Below are 11,443 nucleotides of genomic sequence, written 5' to 3' on the forward strand. Positions count from 1 at the left end.
CCTATTTTGTTAATTCTGCTCTGCATTGTTTATTTCATGACGTTCGTTCATTATTGATGTAATTACCTCAATGCACAGTACTCTGTCATTAATGTTTTTTGTATACATGGTTTATTAAACCATAAAAGCCTGAAAGACTGGTTGCTTGGGTTTACATGAACGAATGAAAATCGCTTCCTGTGTCTGTAGAGTCACTCAGCATCAAATCTCATTTTCAGGTCAGCGTGTCTAGTAACAAGCCCATCCAAACTTAGGCCAGTGTTACATGAGCTGTCACATTCTGAAAACGTGTGAGTGTTTCCTCAACAAGCTTCTCAACCTCACTTAATCAAGGTTTGAGAGTCTGTGCTCCAAACCTGTCAGCTGTATAATGTAGTATGACAGAATAAATGGTATGAGGACAAGATTAAATGGTGTGTGGCCTACAAATAAAATGTATTTTCAATCTCCCCATGGTGTGGAGATATACAGTACACACACACTGTATGTGCACCTGATATATCTGGACTTTATTTCTTGCCATTTTTGGTTTTAATAAATGGTGTGACCATTTAAGTGGCAGACCACAGACAACTGTCTGAATAGGGAAGGGATAAATGTCTTGAGGATTCATTTGAGGACACATTAACACAAATGTTGAGCTGTCTGACACATATTGCACACAAAAATGACAAGAGCTTTGCAAAATCACAAGCTCAAATTTTACGTTTACATGTATGCCCTACAGCAGATGTTTTTATCTGTATATCCATACTTTTATCCAAATATGAATAGCTGGATTCTTCACTTGTTTCTTTGCAGAAGCTTTAATCTAACCACAAGATTTGTCTCAGCTTACAATTTTCATATTTCTGAGCTAAGTTGTATATTCAGAAAGTCATGAATTTGTGTAGAAGAATTTTCTTTTCTGGTTGAATTTTCTTTTTAAATTTAAATTCATCTGAAGAACTAAAAATAATTGAGTGATTCTTTGATGTTTGTCTACTAAAAGAACTGAAAGGTCTGCATATCTTAAAACATAAAAAATATGACTTTTCAAAAAATAAAAAAGTTCAGGCATTACTTTTAAAAGATATTTGGGGTTGTTCATGTTCAGTTCAGTCTAAACCAGAAAACTTAGCAATACAAATCCACTTTGTTAAATATAGTAAAAGAAGGTTCTTATTTATATACAAGGAATTCCTTTATTACAGCAAAAAGGCTAAATCTGAGCTCTAAGCCAACTTCTCATTCTTATATAGAATTCTGGTAAATGCCATGGAGAAAAATCTCCTGTGGATTGCACATTCTATTCTTCCTTTCTTATTCCACTCTTAGTCTCATAGCTGGTTACATTCAAATTCCCATCAGCTCATTTACATTCTCTACAGGAATTCTGGGTAAATAGGCATCTAGAATTCAAAATCAGAGGCTGCTGGTTACTGCGTGACTTTCACTGTTCAATGACCATCTTATACCAGCGTAATAAATCACAAAGGCAATCAAAGCGTTCATGGCAGATTGAGACAGCTTTGCGGTTTGAGAAAGCCTAAATGGCTGGAGCAATTAAAAACTCTTTTTAAATAGCAAATAGAGAATGTGGGACAATGTGGCTCATATATTAGGCTAAAATAAATATCCAGTATGTGAAAGCAGACAACATACAATTTTGCGAAACTTAGCTATACGTGTATTTTTATTTGTATATCATCCTGCATCTGTTACATGTTTTGTAGCCGGAGTGAGAAACAGTTTCTTTGAGCCATTTTTTTTTTCATTCAGATCCAAGTGTGACATGTCAGGACATAGACTTTAGACACAGTCTGGGGTGCTTTACATATGAAACCGACTACCCTGTCTCCTGTACTTTGCATTTTGCCATCTGGGGGTCATTAAAAAGCCATGCCCACTGTAAAAAATAAATAAATTAAAAAAAATTAATAGTGCATTTTGTCTCAGCATTGACTCATTTTGACTCAGGAAAATCTGATTTTGAGCAATTAATTTTATCAAATGTAATCTTTTTTTTTTTTTTTGCTCATTACACTTACACTGTGGATTTATGTCAGTTTTGATAGTATTTATGACACAGGTTACAGCCTTCTTGATAAGAGCAAGGAAAGAGAAGAAAACATGTGAAGACAAGGTTTGTTCTTTCATTCAGGCTTTAGGCAAATGCACCTCAAAAGTTAAGCTAATGTTCTGCTTCACAGCCACTGCACAGCTCTCTCCCTGAGCACACACATGCACACACGTTTCACACATGCATGCATACGCACATACCAGTTTCCATACGTCTGTGGCTGATGGGGAACCAAGGTCACCTACAGTGATGTCACAGCTTCTTCCTTAGGCAACTCCAGTCCCCTAACACAAACAGAGATAAAAGAAAAAGAGGATAAATGGGGGATGGGAACCGATGGGCTATCAGTCCACTGGGGAAATTTTCTGTACAGTAGCCTACATGCAGATGGACATGCAGTCTGACTATTGATACAGCAATGGATCTGATCCCAGTTTTATCCTTCATGCTTTGTAAAATAATAAAGACACACTCAACAAATTATCTCATTATGCACTGATTTGACACAAAGCAAAAAGGTGTTTCTTAGGGAATTAATTAATTAATTATTGAGTTTATCTCTCACAACTTTTTTCCTCACAGTTCTGAGAAAGAAGTCTGAACTACAGGATAAAAAGTCACAATTACCTTTTTTTAAACAGGCTTCTATAGTCTAATGTAGATCTCTGCTAGTATATATTAGAATCGGCTTTCCACTGCATGAAAAAAATCTGGTCAGTATTTTCCCCAACAACCTTTCAGATAGATATATATACACAGTGCATGGAAAGTATTCAGACTTGTACATTTTTCACTCTTTGTTATATTGCCATATATATAAATAAAGGATGAATGAATGAATACACCCAAAGAATGCTGTGAGGAGATGTGCCAGTATTTAAGGTTAATTTAATTTATATATATTCCTGTGTGCTTACTGTTAAAATGAGCACTCATTTCTCCCTTTATCTTTTTTGCTGAATTTAAATGCTTGTAGACGTTCTGTTGTATTCTTGGGGTTGGCACTTATTTAGAGGAATATTCATAGTTCACAAGTAAAGATAAATTCAATAGAACTTGTGTCATAATATTGATTAAAATAATTAATTTATATTTGTCTTTCCTTTTCTTGTAAAATGCTCAAATGTGGGTTATAGTGAGGCACTTACTGTACAACAGAAATGAACGAGGTCAGTCTGTACATGTAAAGAAACATAGCCACAAGACATACAATTTAATGTGAAAAAAAAACAAGAAAATCCTTAATAAATATAATTTAAATTAATTATAATTTAAGATTATAATTAAATGAAAATTAATAATAAATTACAATTCGTTTTCTAAATGCATGTAATTGATCTTATTGTGACTGATTCAAGCATACATGTGTTTGTTTCTTTTTTCTTTTCTTTTCTGCCCTTGAAAATTAATTTATTTATTTATCTATTTTTTATTTATTTATTTTTTACAAAAAAAATCTTATTTCAACCTTCCAATTAAATATTTAGTCAGATTAACCCTAAATATACCCTTATGGTTTATTGAGGGGGATTCTATGCTATACTTTTAAAACAATAAAATATATGCATTTATTTTGTATTTATGCATAAATGTGATCTTTTACAGAACAGGGAGTTAAGCAATCTATTTGTTTTAAATGAGGAAAAAATGCTTGCAGAGCCTGCAAATGATGAAAAAATCCTCCTCTGACCTTATTAATAGCCCCAAACATTCCGTATACAAATGTTTTGTGTGATGTACTATATAGCAACAATACTACATGTTAGTATACAGACAAACTATATTTGTTATAGCAGTATCTCTCATCATTGTCTCTATCAAGTAAAAAAGAGCACAAGAGATTTGAGAACACTGTGGGCAGAGAGGACCAAGGTTATTCATACTATCTGCCCACAAACACCCACAGATCAATGTGCCCGAGAGCAAATACAGCATCCATCAAACTACACAAATGAGGATGTGCAGGCTATGGACAAGACAGAATGCATGTAGAGATAAAATGCTATTTACAAATTGTCATGTTAATGCCTCTGTTAAAATGTTGCTTGTAAACTGTAATTTCAGTCAGTATGTTCTCATCTAAAAAAAAAAAAAAAATCTGGACAGTGGACTGTTGCAAACGATTTTGTCTCCCTCTTGTGGTGGTCTGGAAAACATTGATTAACTACAGAATGTTTTTTTTTTAGGTGGTAGTCTGGGGATGAGAGCAGGGAAACTGGAAGGAAGAGAGTAGTTATTGTGGAGTACCACAAGAAAGTATATAGGGAAATATATGAGCTGGTAAACCAAGTGAGGCATTCTGGGAATGTGTGGTGCTTGCAATTAGAGAAGGCAGTCAGAGCCAATGAGGTGCTGGCAGAGAAGTGCATGATGGGAGCCAGGCTTGCCCAGAGGAATGGAGACTAGCCAGTTACTGTGCTGTTAGTCTTGGAATCCCTCTCCATCACATACTTGAAGCAATGAGAAGTCCCCATCTTCATCTCAGACGGAGTATCAGGTTGGGGTGTAAATGTCCAACAACATCTCACCTACTTGCACACTGGAAATCAAAGTAAGTGAATCATAGTGAACAATAACTGCCTTTCCTGTCATGTCAGACAACACCATTTTCTATTCCCAAGTAAAGCAAGTTTGTTCCTGGCCTTGTTGACTTTTGAATATACAATTTACAACAGTATAAGTAATCTGCCATTAACAATCATCATAGGGGTGTAGAAACATTTTTGATTCATCACCGAGTTAAATAGATGTTTCTGTTCACATACAGTATCTATAAAGTAGAAAATATGAACATTGACATAAGGGAATTTTGTTTCACATTGCAGTTGCAGCATTGTTTATCCTCAATAGAAAATGCATTACTGAAATTCTACAGAATATTCTCTAGAAAGACCAAGTATGAAAGTGCACAATGATCCCTGTAGTGTGGATGAGCTTGCCTTTAAAGAGCAATATTAAGGGATACATTGTTCACTCAGTGTCGGGGAGCTGTTGATATAATAGATGAAAATTTATTTTTATAAAAAACTCTTACAAGGGGAGATTTTTTGTATGTCTATTTACAGACAATGTCTGGGAGTTGGGTTAAAATGAGGATCTTAATCTCACCTTTGTTTTCTTTCTTTTTTTTTTTTTTGCCTTTTAGACAGACAGAAAGATAGATCAAAGGTCAAACTATTCTGTCAGCTGCTTAAAATCCACGTGACTCCACTTTTCTCCAACAGGGGGAGACTTGAGACAGACACTATTGTGGGAGTCCTGGCAAACTTTGGGGAAACTTGGATTAAAATCGCCCTAGCATTACCTGATCCTCTCCCTCTCCCTCCCTTTGCATTTAATATTTTGACTTAGTGTTTGTTTGTTTGTGCTAATGTTCTGTCAAATTTAGAAAAAATAAGATCTTCTGAGTTGGGTCTCTCTCTCTCTCTCTCTCTCTCTCTCTCTCTCTCTTTGTCTGACTAGCCATAGGCACTTGGAAGGATGATAGTTCTCCAACTCCAAGTTGAGCACAAAGAAACATTGTCCAGGAGAAAAGTGCAGGTATGACTCTAGTTGGAACTCATTAGCGTGAATATAATCTCAGTCCATTCATGAATGAGATTTGAGAGCTGTGGTGAATTTTGTTATTTTGGGGCTTTTCTCGTGGTCATCTCCTTTTCTGTTATGGAAGAAAGAAAGACTTATAGGTTTAGAATGATTAAATACATTTTTGAGTAATCTATTCCTTTAAATTGCCATTTCACTAAGAAATAAAAAAACGCGTGAAACATTTTCAATATTTAAATCGGAGAAGTGATCCATTCATTTTGACAGTTATGAAGATGCATATTCCTCTGTGTGACCAAAAAAGTAAAATAAGTCTTTCAAAAAGATTTGTTCATCATTTTGTACCTAAAATTTAAAAACTAAAAGTCTGCACATTACTGTAGTGATTCTAAAGAAAGTGCTGTTACTTTACTGGCACTATGCACACAGACTATAGATGATTAAATGATGGAGTGAGCAGTTTGCAGAGCATGTACATTTATGGCTCTATGTGTGCTGGAGTCCAAGTGTGTTTACAATATGAATAAATGGGTGTGCTGCATACGCCTGGTATAAAACACATTCTAACCATGACTCACCTCCCAAGCTCCACACTAAAATGAAAAATCAAGCCACAAGTGTGTTTCTGGTCAACGTTCTGCAGTCAGTTGTAAGTGGGAGCTGGGGGAGAATAATAAACAATAGTGGTCTGAGGTGCCTCAGCAGTAAAGCTCCCCTTGGCAGCTCTAGGAGGCACTTTTATCAATTAGAATTGAGTCTTGCGGCCAGGTGCACCAACAATATATGCCTGAGCTGCTTAGCTGGCAAACCCTGTCCTCCCACACTCCCACCCTTACTCTCTTTCAGTTTCGCTCGCAGCACCCCCTCTTCTAGGTGCGTGAGGGGTCCCAGGACAGCTTTGCACACTTGTGTTCCTCTTAGTCCCGTCAGGAGACACCTTGTAGCCAGAAGGGAGTTCAAGAGAACGACAAGTATGTCAGTGACATATTTAAACCTAGATAAATCTGCTTTTAAGATCATGTTTTGTTCTGGCAAACCATAAATTACATGGCGTATATATATAATGTACAATTACTGCACATTTCCCTCAGACTGAAAGCTTTAATGCAGCATGTTTCAATAAAACACTCAGCTAACCTGTACATTTATGTCTCTGCAGTAATGCTACCATTTTTATTTCCCTGGTCACTTAGCACTTCATTACTCAACATAATGTTTATGGCTAATTTCAAGAGAGTTCAAGCCCTTAACCTTCATTCCCTGTCTGGTTTTTGGGAGGCTTAAAGGTGAACATTTCAGGCTGTAAATTACTTTTACATTCATGTTGCCTTTAGGGTTTTGGTTTACGCAAAGGAATTTAACAATAGCAACACAGAAAACTGAACTTTCAACTGAAAATCCTGCACTGGGAAAATGTCTTCTTTTTTTTTCTTGCAACCTCTATGTCAGTACACAGGAACCTGTTAAATAAAACCCTGGGTTTACCAGATTGCGTCCTTTTTTCCAGCAACAAGAGACTAGAGACTTTCATACGAGAACTGTAGCAAATAATGGAACATTCTGAACTAATATTAAAGATATTTTTCCACAATCAAAAGGATTTAAGGTGTTTTTATAAATTAGGTGTCTAATTTTTAAGCATCCAATGCATTTCTGATTAATATTTGAATATTATATTACAAGATTGATATGTTTATACATTTATTCAGTTTTTATATTATCAGTAAGTGACCTACATTGAAAGGTAAAGTCCCCCCGCCCCAAATCATTCTGTTTCAGGAAGCTAGACCACTAAGCTGCATTTTTATTCAAAGTTACACAATGTATAATCATTAGTATCAAGCAACAATATGTGTTTATTGATAATATTTGTGATTAATGGCAGTATTATAGATATTTTCATGAGTTACTTTAATATTCATTCATGTCAGGAATTAGCAATAAAAATGTATGTATGTCACATAAATGGCACCACTTTTAAAATGGTTATATGATATTGCTAAAAAGAACATCATTTAGTGTATTTAGTGTAATGTTGGTGTTTATGCGGTTTAAGGTAAAAAAAAAAAAAAAAAAAACCTTATTGTCCAAATACTGTACATTTTTGTTTCTCCTCTATGCCCCGCCTTCAGAAATGCATTGTTTTTTACAAAGCTCATCAGTCTGAAAAGGGAGGTGTGCTCTGGTTGGTAAGCTGTCCAGTGCGTTGTGATTGGATGAATGCTTCAAGCGTGTGATGGAAATTTTACGTCCCTTATCGTACTGTGATGCCATATCCCAGCAAGACAAGACAAAATCAATAAAACCCATTACAAACAAGCCATTTGTTGCATCCAGTGGGGACATAATTCTGGATTATAATGACTTATATCGTATTTTACACGTTGCGTTGCATTGCGTATTGCGAAGCGTAAGCATAAAACTATGTCTTCATTTGTGATTGGAGAAACGGCTAACAACAAGCGCTACTCTACATGGCTCAAAACATGAATTTGAATCATCAGTGGCAAATCCTTTAATGTAAACATGTAAACACACTTACAGACTGTGAGTCAGAACAGTCGGCATTGTAGTCTACTCTCCCAGGATCAGGAAACAGTCCTCCATAAAAAATCTCAATATTTGGGTTGAACTGTTCTGGAACTGTGTTGTAAACACAACTTAACCACTGATTTCTAGTCCTCTTTTGGAAGGTCAAACAAAGTATTTTAATTTTCACAATGAAACACACAGCGTCTTCACAACATGACGGCAGCAACAATACTACAGAGAGAATCAAAGGTACGATTTCTTTATTTGTGTGAATATTTGGGCAGCATTATGCAAATCTTCTCACACAGTGACATACATGTTGGAGCGTGTTTAAACGAGGTGTTTTAGGAGGACCTGGATGAGTCCAAACTTTTATTTTGAAAATCTCTTCGGGACCCCCCTTCCTTTCTTGCTCTAGTCAGGTCAACTGTGCTAAGGCATGACCAAAATCTTCACATTTATTATTATTACAGGAATTCCGTCAGGTCAGATGAGTGTGCAAACTTATCAAATGTCAGAGTTGCTGGAAAGATCAGACCTCCCACGTGGCACCAAAACGCTGTTACAGATCCATCTTGGCCACTGCATGAAGATAAGTAGAACTTACAGTTTATATTATGCCTTTAAGAAATGCAGAGGCTTTTTCCAACTTCATCAGCATTTATTTAATCAAGAGGTTGCCTGTTATCCACTTCTGGACATCATGAAGCAAATTCCTATGTAAGTAAGAGAGTCCGAGACCAAATGGAGGCAGAGGTGACTGGAAGACGCAAGCACCTAAGCATTCTTTGATGCAAGCTTTTTAAAGAGAGTAATCATAACATAATATCTGTAAGGAATCTAAACAATCATCTTCAGACTGTCTCATGAAAGCACCTCAATACCTTTTAAGTATCATTTTTGTTTAGTAAATGAATGCAGTACAACCAGGGACATAGGAACAACCTAAAATGTGTTTACATTTTATATTTTTTTAAGTTTTAAATTCCATTAGTGACAATTATCATCCCTATGACAATTTTAAACATAATTAAAAAAAAAAAAATTCATATGGGACACAATTCGAAAGTATAACAATGCAACGTTGAACATCTATCAAGCATCACAAATTAAAATGGCAGAAGTTGAACTGTAAGGTCTATTTTATGGTGTGCTGAATTGTCTCATCTGATATATTAACAACAAGTCAGTTTATCATAATTATAATCATTTATGAGAATACATTTTTCCCACACATATTTCAAAACCATGATGTTTGTTCATATTTTCATAGCATTCATTATTATTCAAACTCATCTCACTAATGTTATACAATTGTGAACTCTAATAAACCCCACTTTAAGTATGCAAATATGGTCTGCCTGTTAATGAACACTAATTTAAAGCAGAAGGTGTTGTCTGAATTTTGGAAACAAAGAGAGAGAGAGAGAGAGAGAGTTTTAATCATAGATTGTTTCCTAATAAGGCAAACTCTATCCTTACTCTTTCCAGGCTTTTGAAGACAGCTGCAGTAAATATGACGAGGATGAAACCACATCTGAAATACATTTTGCAATACTAGGTCATTTACTAAAACCATCCAAAGATTGGTTTTGGTGTTCAGAGGCGTCATGCCCATTCAAACGGATTTTTGAGCCAAGGGGATTTTGAACGCAGCTTCCCAAAAGACAAAAAATAGGCAAATAATAGGCTATTTTTAATACTTCCCAACAATCACACGGGCGATATTAGAAGGTGCAGTGTTGAACACCATCAGCTGATGAATTCTAATCTGAGTTTGCTCGCTGGCTGGCGTTGTGCCACAGCAAGACGCGTTGTTACAGTATTGCGCATTATAACCAATCACACACAATTCTGTTGAGTTTATGAATTCAATGGCCAATCAGAGGCATTCAGGTGAGTCATCGCTGAAATGCCGGTGTTTTGTTCAATCGCTTGCTCAAGTAAATCTGCTCTCTGACAATTCTCTCTCATCAGAAACAACAAAGTGCAGATGTGCATGCGAAGTAGGATATTAATTTCACAGTATAAACAGCTTCAGTAATTTTGACATTTTTTGAGGGTGCTTAAAATGTTCTTTGATAACGTAAATCCTCTTTGTTTTCTTTCTTATGATAAAAGTGTTATAATTAGTCAATGTTTTTATTAAATTCACATTAAATACAAAGTCAATCGTATTAAAAATATTATATGGCATGTCACCCATATTTGGTGCTTAAGTAAAAAGACAGGTTTTATGCATAGTTAATAGTTACTATTAAAGTTACTTAGTCCATCTCCCATCATAGATCAACTAACAATCTATAAAGGTGCAAAATGCATTTACTTACATTTGAGAATCAAGATATTTCATGATATAGTTAACACGTTTGGGAATATTTTGAATAAAAAGGAATATTTAAATAATACCCACCCAAATTCACTTGTGCCCCCTTAAAAATGAGTGCATGAGCCCCTGTTGGTATTATTCCTGCATTTTTCATTCTTGTATGTTTTTCCATTGAGATCCACACCAATGTAATTGCTGTTGCTGTTAACAGGAACTAATGGTTCTGTGTTTGAACATCACACCAATCACTCTGAGTTTATGTAGTTGTCTTGTTGATTGATTTACCATGTAAGTTTGGTTGATGTGGTTTATTGCCTTAAACCATAAAACGTGAGTCATTGTGTGCACTAGCCTAGAAAGACTTTAAAAATATTTACTTTTTAATTTTCAGAATACACAAATGCCGAAAGGTGAACCATTGTCATAATTAAAACACATCTCAGTATGTATTTGTCTGTGTGTAGTTGGTATAGATATGCCATCATCCAAGACTAACTCTGTGAAATCAGTTTGACAGCCGAAACATAAGAGATTTGTTAGAGTTTGTGTTTCATATCATAACCATATTGAAACAAATAAGAAAAGCATGCCTAGGTTGGGATTCTTCTCAAAACACCACAAAGATAAATGGAGTATAAAAACAACAATTAGTTGTATCTGGCAGTCATGTCTGAGAGATGCAGACAGTTTGATTAATCCTGACAGTCTATTTTATTAAATTCTTTTACATAGAGCATGCCCATAAATCATCTGAAACATGGCAGTGAAATTGTAATTTATTGAACTTGTGCTGATTGTTGATATAAGACTGTTGCAACATTCTAGAGAGGATTGACATGCTTGAAAAACAAGCAGTAAGACTGAATGATGAAATTTATTATATAATAAAAAAAAATAGTAAAGTAATTTCATTTTATGATTAATTTACCTTGGCCAGCATCAACTAATCACAGATCAACTTATATCAACTATGC

The sequence above is a fragment of the Carassius auratus genome, unplaced genomic scaffold, assembly GCF_003368295.1.
Source record: "Carassius auratus strain Wakin unplaced genomic scaffold, ASM336829v1 scaf_tig00214183_4049273_7079891, whole genome shotgun sequence".
NCBI lineage: Eukaryota > Metazoa > Chordata > Actinopteri > Cypriniformes > Cyprinidae > Carassius > Carassius auratus.